The following is a 12,314-nucleotide window of genomic DNA, read 5'->3' as shown; positions in this document are numbered from 1 at the left end:
ATCTTGATCTTAACTATTGGTTGATTCATAGTGACACCACTGAGAAAAGTAGTATTTCTCCTGGACTTAATGTTTTATTTGCAAAAGGGTCAGAAAGTATTTCCCTTATCCACTCCCAGAATTTTTTTTAAACAATGTTTTGATGTGGACCATTTCTAGTCTTTATTGAATTTCTTACAATATTGCTTCTGTTTTATGTTTTGCTTCCTTGGCTGCAAGGCTTGTGTGATCTTAGCTCCCGGATCAGGAATTGAACCCACATCCCCTGCATTGGAAGGTGAAATCTTAACCATTAGACTGCCAGAAATGTCCTTCCCAGAAATTTTTATGGGAATCAAATGGGATAATGAGCATATGCTTATTGTCTTTCTGTTTAGATCATATTGTGATGCTCTCTGCTCATAGTGTGGTCCCTAGACCAGCAGCGCTGGTGTCATCCAGGAGCTCTGTCAGAAATGCAGAGTCTCAGGCTCCAGGTCAAACGTACTGAGTCAGAATCTCAAGTCATCATGGTCTCCAGGTGAGTTCATTTACACATGAAAGTCTGAGAAACAGAGACTATACAATTATAAGAAATTTTTAGTCCTCCAAACACTTTTTAAAGAGCACTCCCTCCAGAGAAAAGCAATATGTCGTATTTATCTCAGTTTAGTACCTAGAATATAACTGACTCTTAGCTAGAGTTGACTGACTGAGTAAATTAAGATCTTGCTCTCACTCACTACTTTGGAGCTCATTACCTAATATTCCTCCTGCTTTAATAGCAGGACATGTACGAGTGGATTGCAGCTGCCTCAGAGCTAGCTGATGCCAACCACAGATGCAGACATTTAGTATGTGATTAAAGACAGGGTAATCCATTTAATGTGAACTGTGGGAGAGATTTGGCAAGAATCAAGGGACAGAGGTTGGATTTTTAAGAGTTTCCAAAGATAATGTCTTTCCCCAATTATTTAAAGCCCTCAGTAAAACTTGGATCCCACCCAGATAGAAATAAGCCTTCTTAAGAGAGAATTTTCTAAATAGGACTCTTGTTCACTTTGGCAGCAGAATTTTGACACAAGGTCCATTCGGGGGTTTATGTAACATGCTCTTGGAGGGCTTGTCCAGCTTTGTTGAACTGAGACTAACTGAACTTAGCATCTATGGAGGAGACATGCTCTTTGTTCACAAGATTTTATTACCTGCTAAACTAATTAAAGAATTAATCCAGCACATCATTCCACAAACACCACAATGGCTGGCCTGGGGTTAACATAGTGAGCAGGTTAGCCGTCCCTGTTTCTATAAAGCAATTGCCAGATTCGAGGATGGGCTGTGTGAATCAGACTCACAGTGACGTTTGAGGAAGCACAGAAATCAACATGGGTGGGTGTGGCTGGCCGACTTCACCTAGAAAAGGCTAAGAGGTAATGGAGAGAAGCTTCCTGTGGAAAGAGACCTTTAGGTCACCACCTGGAGGATGAGTAGGACCAAAGACTGAAGGCAAAAGGAGAAGGGGGCGGCAGAGGATGAGATGGTTAAGCAGCATCGCCGACTCAATGGAATTGAATTGGAGCACGGGCCAGGAGATCGTGGAGGACAGAGAAGCCTGGTGGGCTGCAGTCCATGCGGTCACAGAGTCAGGAAGGACTTAGCGTCTGAAAGACAAAAACAACAACAGTCGGGACAGGAAGGAGGAAGTGAAGCTGGTACACAGAACAGCATGGGGCAGGGCCTAGAAGCAGGAGAGAGCTAAGGAGGTGGAGTCGTAAATATTTGGATAGCCATGGTGATGGTATCAGCTGATTAGGGGCTGTATGTGCGAGGCGTGGAGTGGGATGAGACCTGATTGAAGAAGTAATCAAGGGTGGGGCCTCAGAGGGTACTGAGGATCCTCCTAAGAAATTTGCATGGCACCCTCTGGTCAACGGAGGAAGTCTTTGAAAGGGTGAGTGGGGCTGATACAGTTACTGTTCTCCTCTCTCATGGACCAGGGAGCCCCTTCAACAGTAAGGTGCCAGAAAGATGCGTCTTCAGTCTGCACGCCCCGCTGTGCTCTCAAGTCTGAATCTGAGCCGGGTGCTGGCTTCCTGCTCTGCATCTGTTCTTGCTAACCACAGAGGGCCCTAAGTATCGCCTTATGTGCCTCGTCAAAGAACAGCCTATATCCAGAATTCATCAACTGAATTCTCCTGGTCACTGCCTCCGGTCTGTCTGCTGTGAGAGCTGCCTCTCTGGGGTCTCCTTCTCTGGATTCCCCCTGCCTGGAGGGCAAGTGAGGCACTGGCAGCTGTGAGCCTGAGCTGCAAACAGCTGCCCTCTGGGCCTTACCAGCAGCAGCACCATGCCCACTCCCTGAGCCCCAGAAGGTCAGGTCATTTTTGCGCCATCGTTTTACACCCAGCTATGTTTACACATGGGCTTCCCAAGTGACTCGAGGTACAGGAGGTGTGAGTTCGATCCCTGGGTCAAGAAGATCCCCTGGAGGAGGGCATGGCAACCCACTCCAGTATTCTTGCCTAGAAAATCCCATGGATAGAGGAGTAGGGTGGGCTACAGTTCACGGGGTCGCAAAGAGCCGGACTTGATTGAGCATGCACGCACATGCATTTATACATGTCCTCAGTGCCTAGTCTCTTGACAACGAGCTGAAACTCCTGGAAGGTTCTGAGAAGCAGGGTGGCCTGAACATAGGAATGAAAGTCAGAGGAGCTGGCCTGAAGTATGTCCCCGTCCGGCCCCTGTCCTGTGACCTTGGGTGAGTCACTGAAATCTTGGTTTCCGCAGCTGTAAACAGGGACAAACAAGATCACCTGCCCTGTCTTCTCAGGACAGTGGGGTGAGATCAAACAAGATGAGATGTGGGAAAGTGCTTTCTGTAAACCTCTGTGAAGGAGTGGGCTTTCACTGGCGCTCTGGGCATTGCTGGCTCCTGGCCACGCCATCCCTTTCTGGAACAGCTGAAGGCAAATAAGACCCAAGAGTTGAGCATTTCTCACCTTCCACAATGAATCACTGCCCTCCTGTCTGGGCCTTTCCAATTTGGTCTCATTTATCATGGTTCCTGCACTCAATCACTTAATGAACAACTCAATTAGAAATTATTTGTTCAAATGCAAACATCACTTTATTCATAATTACTGAGTTCATAATTATTGAGTCCAAATAATATTTGGTGACACCACCCACTTCGAAACACTTTCTTTCTGGTGGAACTACGGCATACACACACAATTTTCTCCCCTGGTATACAATTATCTCCTCAAGATTGTTGCTGGAATTTTCTGAAAACTCTGGTTCATTAGAGAGTTCCTGATTTACACTAATTTTTTCCCCAGGGAAACTTTAAAAATAAATAGACTGATAGAGGTATGGAGGGATACAACAGAAGAGTGGGTGATTGACCTTTTTCAAATAATTGCCCTCTAAAATACAAAACACTGACACTTCAGCACCAAAGGGACATAAGGAGGAGGAGAAAAAAAAAATGGGGAAGGAGGAAGATGACATCTGTGACATCAAAACCAAGTGGGGAACCAACAAGGACCAGGGAACTCTAGTCAATGTTACGGATGACCTATATGGGAAAATAATCTGCAAAAGAATATCTAGACACAGATATAGATATAACTGAATTGCTGTGCTATACACCTGGAACTTACATGATATTGTCAATCAACTATACTTCAATTACAACTAAAAAAAGAGAGGTTTGAACCATAGTGATGAAAAATGGAATCTAGAGATTTTATAAAACCACTCTGGTATCTTATCCTTGAAAGGAATCTGCACCATCTTCTCTTCTCATCCATTATACATGGTGGGAACTTCTTTCCTGGACATGTGGGACCATATTATAATGCCCGAGCATTTGCATCCAGGTCAGCCTAAAGATGAACTTGCCTGCCAATGCAGGAGACATAAGAGACATGGGTTCAGTCCCTGGATTGGGAAGATGCCCTGGAGAAGGGCGTGGCAACCTACTCAAGTACTCTTGCCTGGAGAATCCCAAGGACAGAGGAGTCTGGCGGGCTACAGTCCACAGGGTCACACAGAGTCAGACATGACTGAAGCAACTGAGCATGCATGCGTGACCTAGAGACAGCATGCCCATGCTCATGTGAAGGCTCTTTAGTCATGTCCAACTCTGTGCAACCCTATGGACTGTAGCCCACCAGGCTCCTCTGTCCATGGAGATCTCCAGGCAAGAATACCAGCTGCTGCTGCTAAGTAGCTCAGACGTGTCTGACTCTGTGGAACTCTATGGACTGTAGCCCATCAGTCTCCTGTGTACATGGGGATTCTCCAGGCAAGAATTCTGGAGTGGGTTGCCATGCCCTTCTCCTGGATCTTCCTGACCCAGGGATTGAACCTGAGTTTCCTGCATCTCCTGCATTGGCAGCCGGGTTCTTTACGGCTAGTGCCACCTGGGAAGCCCAAAGACAGCACGAAGGAGCCTTATTATAAGGTGGAGACCTCACAGGCATGTCCTCCCTAAAGCCTTCCTCCACATCCCTCCTGCTCAGGTGCAGATGGTGTTTTTCTCTTTGCTTCCAAGTGGTAGACATTTCTTTCCCCATCGTTTTCCATTTATCATACTTCGTTTTTCTTGCCCATCTCCCCGCCATAGACCCTGAGCTCCCCGAAGTCAGGGACTGAGTCTCATCACCTGGGTACATTTAATGACTCACTTCTAGACAGAACCTGTTGTTTGACTGGTCACATAGGGCTGCCATCCCAGACGCTCTTCAAGCTTCACTGGGGTGACTGCAACAGCCTCCTAACTTGCTTTTCTGACTTTAGTTTATTCAGTCTGGACACCATCCTCCCCATCAGAGCCAGGAAAGTCTCTAAGATGGGACTCAGACCCATCCTTCCCCTGCTTAAAGCTCTCCGATGAGTTCTCTCGTCCTCTGCAGAAATCCAAAAGCCTTCACACGGCTTAGGGGATGTTTCATCTCCTGGACCTGGCTGAGCTCTCCAGCCTGGTGTCCACCCACTCTGCCTTTACAGCCAAAGTCCAGCCTCTGGGGAGCAACACTCAGTCTTATGTATTTATTATTTTCGGCTGTGCTGAGTCTTTGTTCCTGCCTGGGCTTTTCTCTAGCTGCAGCGAGCAGGGCCTACTCTCTAGTTGCGGTGCACAGACGTCTCGTTGCAGGGTTTCTCTTGCTGTGGAGCACAGACTCTAGGGCACACTGGCTTCAATAACTGTTATCTCTTGGGCTCAGTTGCCAAGTGATATGTGGGATCGGGGATTAAACCGGTGTCCCTTGCATTGGCGGGTGGATTCTTAACCACTAGACCACCTGGGGAGTCCCACACTCATACTCTGATCCATCCCGCCTTCTCATATGATAACAGTGCCTGATATTTATTAAGCATATGCTATGCTGGGTACTTTCCAGTCATTCAGTCTGCATTTCAATAAACCTCAGAACTATCCAAGTGATAATTATTACATCCCCCTTTTACAGATGAGAAAATTGAGACTTGGAAAGGAAGCTTGCTCTAGGCAAGATAGTTGCTCACTTGCTAAGTCGTGTCTGACTCTTTTGTGACCCTGTGGACTGTAGCCCACTAGGCTCCTCTGCCCATGGGATTTCCCAAGGCAAGAATATTGGAGTGGGTTGCCATTTCCTTCTCCAGGGGATCTTCTCAACCCAGGGATCGAACCTGTGTCTCCTGCATTGATAGGTGGATTCTTTGCCTCTGAGCCACCTGGGAAGCCCAGGCAAGATAGTTAAAGGCAGTTAAAGGGTTATAACCAGGCCAGTGACTCCAGGACCTGAGGTTTTGTCCACCATGTTATGCGGAAGATGGTGTGGTTCTCACGCTGAGAGAATCTGTCCAGATGAGATGTGACTTCAGCTGGGTACAGGTCGCTGGCCGTATACCACAGAGGTCTGCTAAATGCCCTGCCCGAGGCAGATTCCAGGGCAGCAGTGGGGAAACCAGAAATGGGACCAGCTCTTTCCACTGCAAGGGTCCAAGAAGGCTTCTCCAGACAGGTGGAGGGTGAACCAAATTACAGAGGAGAAAAAGGGTTGGCACAGGAAGAGACAGCGAGAAAGGCTGTTCTGAGCAGATTCCTCCGCAGCTGGGCTGGCAGATGGGAAGGTCCTGGGTAGGTCAGACCAGGAAGTGGATCCCTGTGGCTGAGGCAGAGAAACCAGGGAGAGGAGAGGGGTACTGGAGAAATGTGCAGAAGGCCAGAAATCAGGGGGCAAGTGTCAGGGGGGCTGAGAAGTTGGGTGGGGCTGCAACTCATGGATGGTCTGAGAGAAGCTGATCACCTTCCAGCAAAGAGGTGGTCTGATTATAGTGTGGTTAGGGGAGCTGAGGGTGGGGTTGAACAGGGAGAGGGGGCATGTCTGGAACGCCCAGGAAAGATGCTTTTGCAAGAGTCCCGACAGGAGAAGAGAGTGGTGGCTGTGTAATTGCAAAGCAAAGGGCTGATTCCACAGGCATTTGAAGCCACCTTGGGCTATAATTTGCTTTTTAATGACACTGCTGATCCTGCTGTTACTGATGTCTGGGGACCTCAGGGGCACTTTAGAGTCACCCCCTGGGTGGCCAGAGGCCTGTGTATGGCGCTTAAAGAGCCCTCATTAGGGTCAGGAGCCCCAGGTCTCAGGCCAGGAGCCACTGGAGGGGGTTCGGGGGCGGGGGGTTGCCTCAGGTAGCTCTTATAGATTTCTGGGCTTGTTTTTCATGACTGAGTCATCTCATGCACTCAGTCTAACAGGGGCATTGGCACAGAGGCCCTCTTCTAGGACATTTGGAATGCCTCCTGTGTGCAGAGGGATGTGGGTAGCCCTGGGGTCATAGCTGCTTCCCACCACCACCCTCCTGATAAAACAGGCTAATCACTGCCTCTGCCTGCCTCAAACAGTGTCTGTGTGTATTAAAGAGAGTGCTTGAAAGACAGGGGGAGAGACAAGGCACCTGAGGAGCGCCCGGGCCAAAGCAGAGGTGAGTCAGTTTACATAAACGTACCTGAAAGAGCCCTTTCTGTGCTGAGTCAGGCTCCACCTGCTCTTCAGGTCCTCCATCGGCACCAGGATGCTGAACCGGTTCCAAACCAGCCAGGGAACCCCACGGCCTTTAGCCTGGAAGAAAAGGAGTTAAAACCTCTCAGGATTCCAGCAAAACCTTAGCAAGAGCCCCAAGCAAATATACAGTTGAACTTAACTGAATCCCGTCAAAATGGGTTTGAGAAAATCCATCTTTTTAAAAAATATTTATTCATTTACTTGCTCAGGATTTTGTAAGCAGCCACTCAGTGTGTAGGCTTCCCTGGTACCTTAGGCAGTAAAGAATCAGCCTGCAATGTGGAGAACCAGGTTTAATCTCTGGGTCAGGAAGATCCTCTGGAGAAGGGTATGGCAACCCACTTTAGTATTCTTGCCTGGATAATCCCATGGACCAGAGGAGCCTGGCAGGCTATAGTCCAAGGGGTTGCAAAGTGTTGGACACGACTGAGAAACTAAGAGCAACACTCCCTATGCACCTCTATTGTTGCTGTCCAGTCTCTAAGTCATGTCTGATTCACTGTGATTCCATGGACTGCAGCAGGCCAGGCTTCCCTGTCCTTCACTATCTCCCAGACATTGCTCAAATTCATGTCCGTTGAATCGGTGATGCTATCCAACCATCTCATCCTCTGCCGCCCATTTCTTCTTATGCTTTCACTTTTCCTCAGCATCAGGGTCTTTTCCAATGGCCTGGCTCTTTGCATCACGTGACCAAAGTACTAGAGCTTCAGCTTCAGCATTAATCCTTCCAATGAACTTTCAGGGTTTTATCTGCTCAGGCTCCAAAATCACTGCAGATGGTGAGTGCAGCCACAACATTAAAGGAAGCTTGCTCTCTGGAAGGAAAGCTATGACAAACCTATGTATGTTTACTTGGTCTTTAAACAGATTTTCAGCTCCTTGGGAGGAGGGAGTGTATATGGTTCCTGCTTTAGCGGGTGGGGCAGCGTACCTCCAGCACAGAGAAGAAAGGGTCTGGGCTAGAATTCAACCTCTGCTCTGCTTTTTAAGATTTTTTAAAATTTTATTGTGGGCCATTTTTAGTCTTTATTGACTTTGTTACATCGTTGTTGTGCAGTCTCTCAGTGTGTCCAGCTCTTTGAGACCCAATGGACAGCAGCAGACCAGGCTTCCCTGTCCTTCACTATCCCTTGCAGCTTGCTCAGACTCATGTCCATTGAGTCCATGATGCCGTCCATCACTTCATCCTCTGTCCTCCCCTTCTCCTCATTTGTTACGTCACTGTTTCTGTTTCGGTTTTACAGTGGGAAGGCATGTAGGATTTTAGCTCCCCAACCAGGGATCAAACCTGAGCCGCCTGCATTGGAAGGTGAAGTCTTAACCACTGCACTGCCAGGGAAGTTCCTCTGCTCTGCATTTTCAGAGCTGCTTCAGCCTGGACGAACAGCCTGGATGGAGAGCTGACTTCTTTCAGGAAGCACAAAGGTACAGTCTGTGTGCTAAGCTATGGCGTGGCCCCAGAGGAAGCCCCTCTAACGATCGGCTCAGAAGAGCTGCTTTCTAAGCTGCACGGCGATCTTTGTGCAACAGAGCCCTCTGTGTTACAGTCTAATGTCCTGCTTCTCTAGCTGTGCTGTTTATTTTTAGAAACATTTACTGGACACTGTGTACTGGGTGCAGTGTTCACTCCTGCCCCCTCAGGCGAAGCAATAAAATTGGGCAAAATACCGACTTCCATATCTGTAAGTTATTTATTGGAGAGGGAAATGGCTACCCACTCCAGTTTCTTGCCTGGAAAATCCCATAGAGGAGCCTGGCAGGCCATAGTCCATACAAAGGTCGTACAAAGAGTCAGACATGCCTGAGCGACTTGGCACGAGTTATTTATTAATAGGCAAGTGTATGATAAAAGACACAGAAAGAGGAGGACTCTCCTCTATTCTGGGAGCTAGGGAGGGCTCCAGGAAGTCACGTCTGTTTCAGTTGTGAAAGATGAGTAGGTTGGCCCTGGAGAGCAGGTGTGGGAGCGGGTTCCAGCCCGACCAGACACCTGCATGGACACGACGGAAATGGGACAATGTCAAGTTGTGTAGGTGTGATAGGAACTCAAAGGTCTAGCCTTTCAGACACAGGCTAGATGAGTTCCCATCCAGGAGGTCTTCCAGAATCCTTACAGAAGGAGGGGTTCATGTTCACTCTTCTTACTGCCTCTGGACCTGCTGGCAGTGTCCATGAGCACATTTATCACTTGGCACAGCAAATTTGGGTGATACACACATATCGATACACATCAGAAGCTTGCTGAGGCCAGAGAGCCTGTAACCTCATTTTTGTTTCCTTAATAATTGCATAGGGAACAGATGCTAAACGCACGTTTGCTAAAGTGAATTCGCACGTGGAGAACATGGAGAAGGTGCCTCCCTCCTACAGTTGGTCTTGAGGGTCTAATTATATCTGTAACATTTGCAGGGCCTCTAAAATCTTTCTCAAACTTTCTTATAGAGAGGTTTTTTACCTAAGCACATGAGCATTTATCTACATGCATATGTAGGAGCTTGGATAAGGAAATGTCAGCTCACTCGTGTTCTTGCCTGAGAAATCCCACGGACAGAGGAGCCTGGTGGGCTACAGTCTGTGGGTCACAGAGTCGGACAGGACTGAGAGACTAATGCATGCACACATATGTGGGTACTATACATACACTGAAAGAATTCATAGAACACTTATCTGTGGCTTTTTCTGAAAAGTGGGAAGAGAAATGGGGCCAGGGGCATAGAGGGAAATGGGTACAATATCAGAACCATTGAGTATGGTGGTCCATGTTGCACACTGCACAACTCTAGGGACCATTCATTTAGATATGGATCTGTACTTTACAAATTTAAACAAAGAATAGCAAACACACAGAAATACTGTTGGGGGCTTCTTCAGACCGTAAAGAATCTGCCTGCAATGCAGGAGGCCTGGGTTCGATCCCTGGGTTGAAAAGAGTCCCTGGAGGAGGAAAATGGCAACCCACTCCGGTATTCTTGCTTGAAGAATCTCATGGACAGAGGAGTCTGGCAGGCTACCATCAAAAGGGTTACAAAGACTTGAACACAACTGAGTGGCAAAGCACAAATGATGCTGCTGTCAGTAGTTTTTACTTTCTTTTCAGAGTTTTTCTGTACTTTTCTAAAATGCCCAAAATGGATGGGCATGACTTTTATAGTAAAAAATTGTTAAGACTAGTAAGTTGTGGACAATTTGGGAAACACTGAAAGTATAGCAGAGAAAATAAAAATGACCCACATTTTACCAGAGCAAATTACCAGTAACATTTTATTTCAAAAAGTTTACTTTCTATTCTTTTTTTTTTAATTTTAAAATGACGTTCATTCTTTAAATAATACAGAAACATACAAAGAAGAAAATCAAAATTACTTCTAACTCACCACCCAGAGATGGCCCACTGTTAGCAATCCATGCATTTTCTTCCAGATTTTTTTTTCTATGTTAATTACAAGCATAACTTTCATTTGCTGAGTGCTTAGTTTGAGCCAGGAAGTGTCCTAAGTGCTTGCCAGACATTATCTCATTTAATTCCCATATAAGCCTGAGGTGGGAATCAGCAACCCCATCTCACAGAAGATACAAACCAAAGGTTAAAAAACTTGGATCCATTGCAGATTGAGCTTAACATTGCTTAGTCGCTCAGTCATGTTTAACTCTTTGTGACCCTATGGACTGTAGCCTGCCAGGCTCCTCTGTCTGTGGGATTCTCCAGGCAAGAATACCAAAGTGGGTTGCTGTTTCCTTCTCCAGGGTATCTTCCCAATCCAGGGACTGAAGCTGACCCTCCTGCATTAGCAGGCAGATTCTTTACCACTGAGCCACCTGGGAAGCCTGAACTTAACATTGCCTGACTCCAAAGCTAACACTCTTTATGCTTCTCCACAAGCCTTCAAATCCTGTGTGCGGAGACTTCCCTGGTGGCCCAGTGGTTAAGAATCCACCTTGCAATGCAGGGGATGAGGGTTCGATCCCTGGTGGAGGAACTCAGATCCACGTGCCCCAAAGCAACCAAGCCTGTGCACCACAGAGAATCCATGCGCTGCAACGAAAAAGCCTGCATGATGCAAGGAAGATTCCTCATGCTGTGACCCCATGCAACCAAAAAAAATAAATATAAAAAAAAATAATCCTGTGTGTAGTTACATGCACACCCCTGCCCTGACATACACAGGCTGCAAACACAGACACACACACAAGCTGTGATTGCATTGTATCTTCCATTTTGTGGCCTGTTTTATTTTTATTTGTATGGTAAATAGTTTATGATATCCTGTGGAAGCACTTTTAGAAAGTGGTTTGGTAATCTTTGCCTCTTAAGTTACATTTTAAGCAAAGCAGTCTTGAAGCATCAATCTCCAAAGGGGACTGACCTTTGTCATCAGGCCTCCTGACCTAATAATGCCTATCCAGTCCTCAGGATCCCACCTGCTGGCTGCTTCTCCTTGGCTGTTTCCTTGTCCATTCTGCGTCCTCAAGCTGGGGGGAGGTAGGGGAAGCTGGGCACACTGTGGCCACAGGCCCCCGAAACTCTCAGAGGAAGCTAGTCTCCATAATTCCTGCAGTTGATGACAGTATCGCACATGAGCAGCGCGTCACAGCCTCAAAGCCTTTCTTGTGTGTATTTCTTGTGAATAATCCTGTATGACTGAGAAGGCCTCTTTCAAATCAAGAAAGTTATAGACAGGTTGAGCAATCGGGATAATATAAAATCTTCAGCAAGGGTTGCAACAAAAAATAGGGCAGAGAGCGCCAAACTTGTGGCTGAACGCAAACTGTTCACATGCAAAGTGGAGCAAATCACTGTGGGCCTCCAGTGCTCCAGTCTGCAAAGAATGGGACTGAGGGTTCCCAGGGGTCTCAGAGGACACAGTGATTTCTGAATTGATAGACTGACTACCTGCTGCTGCTGCTGTGGTTCAGTTGCTAAGTCATGTCTGGCTCTTTGCGATCCCAAAGACCTCAGCACAGCAGGCTCTTCTGTCCTCCAGTATCTCCCAGAGTTTGCTCAAGTTCATGTCTATTGAATCGGTGATGCCATCCAACCATCTCATCCTCTGTTGCCCTCTTCTCCTGCATATCTGCAGGGGTGGAGATAACTTTCTTAACTGACTCTTATTCTGTAATACACTGCTTGAGAAATACTGTTTTATAGGTTTTCTGCATAATGCTAATTCAGTTGCTTAATTTCATTCAATAAACGAATTCCTTGCAACTGAAAGCATGGTTCGTGGACCAATGGCCTTCCCCATCTTCTGGGGCCGCCTTAGAACAGAATCTCTA

The 12,314-nt window shown here is 47.0% G+C and overlaps 1 long non-coding RNA gene across 1 annotated transcript; it reads right to left on the bottom strand.

The window, feature by feature from the left end:
- On the bottom strand, positions 742 to 11,656 carry LOC108636287. Its single transcript, XR_001918254.1, has 3 exons — positions 11,405 to 11,656; positions 6,982 to 7,094; positions 742 to 1,640 (listed from the first exon to the last, which is right to left on the bottom strand). It is a non-coding gene; the product is annotated as an uncharacterized LOC108636287 (long non-coding RNA).

The sequence above is a fragment of the Capra hircus genome, chromosome 6 (assembly GCF_001704415.2).
Source record: "Capra hircus breed San Clemente chromosome 6, ASM170441v1, whole genome shotgun sequence".
NCBI lineage: Eukaryota > Metazoa > Chordata > Mammalia > Artiodactyla > Bovidae > Capra > Capra hircus.
This window is presented reverse-complemented; position numbering and strand designations above follow the sequence as displayed.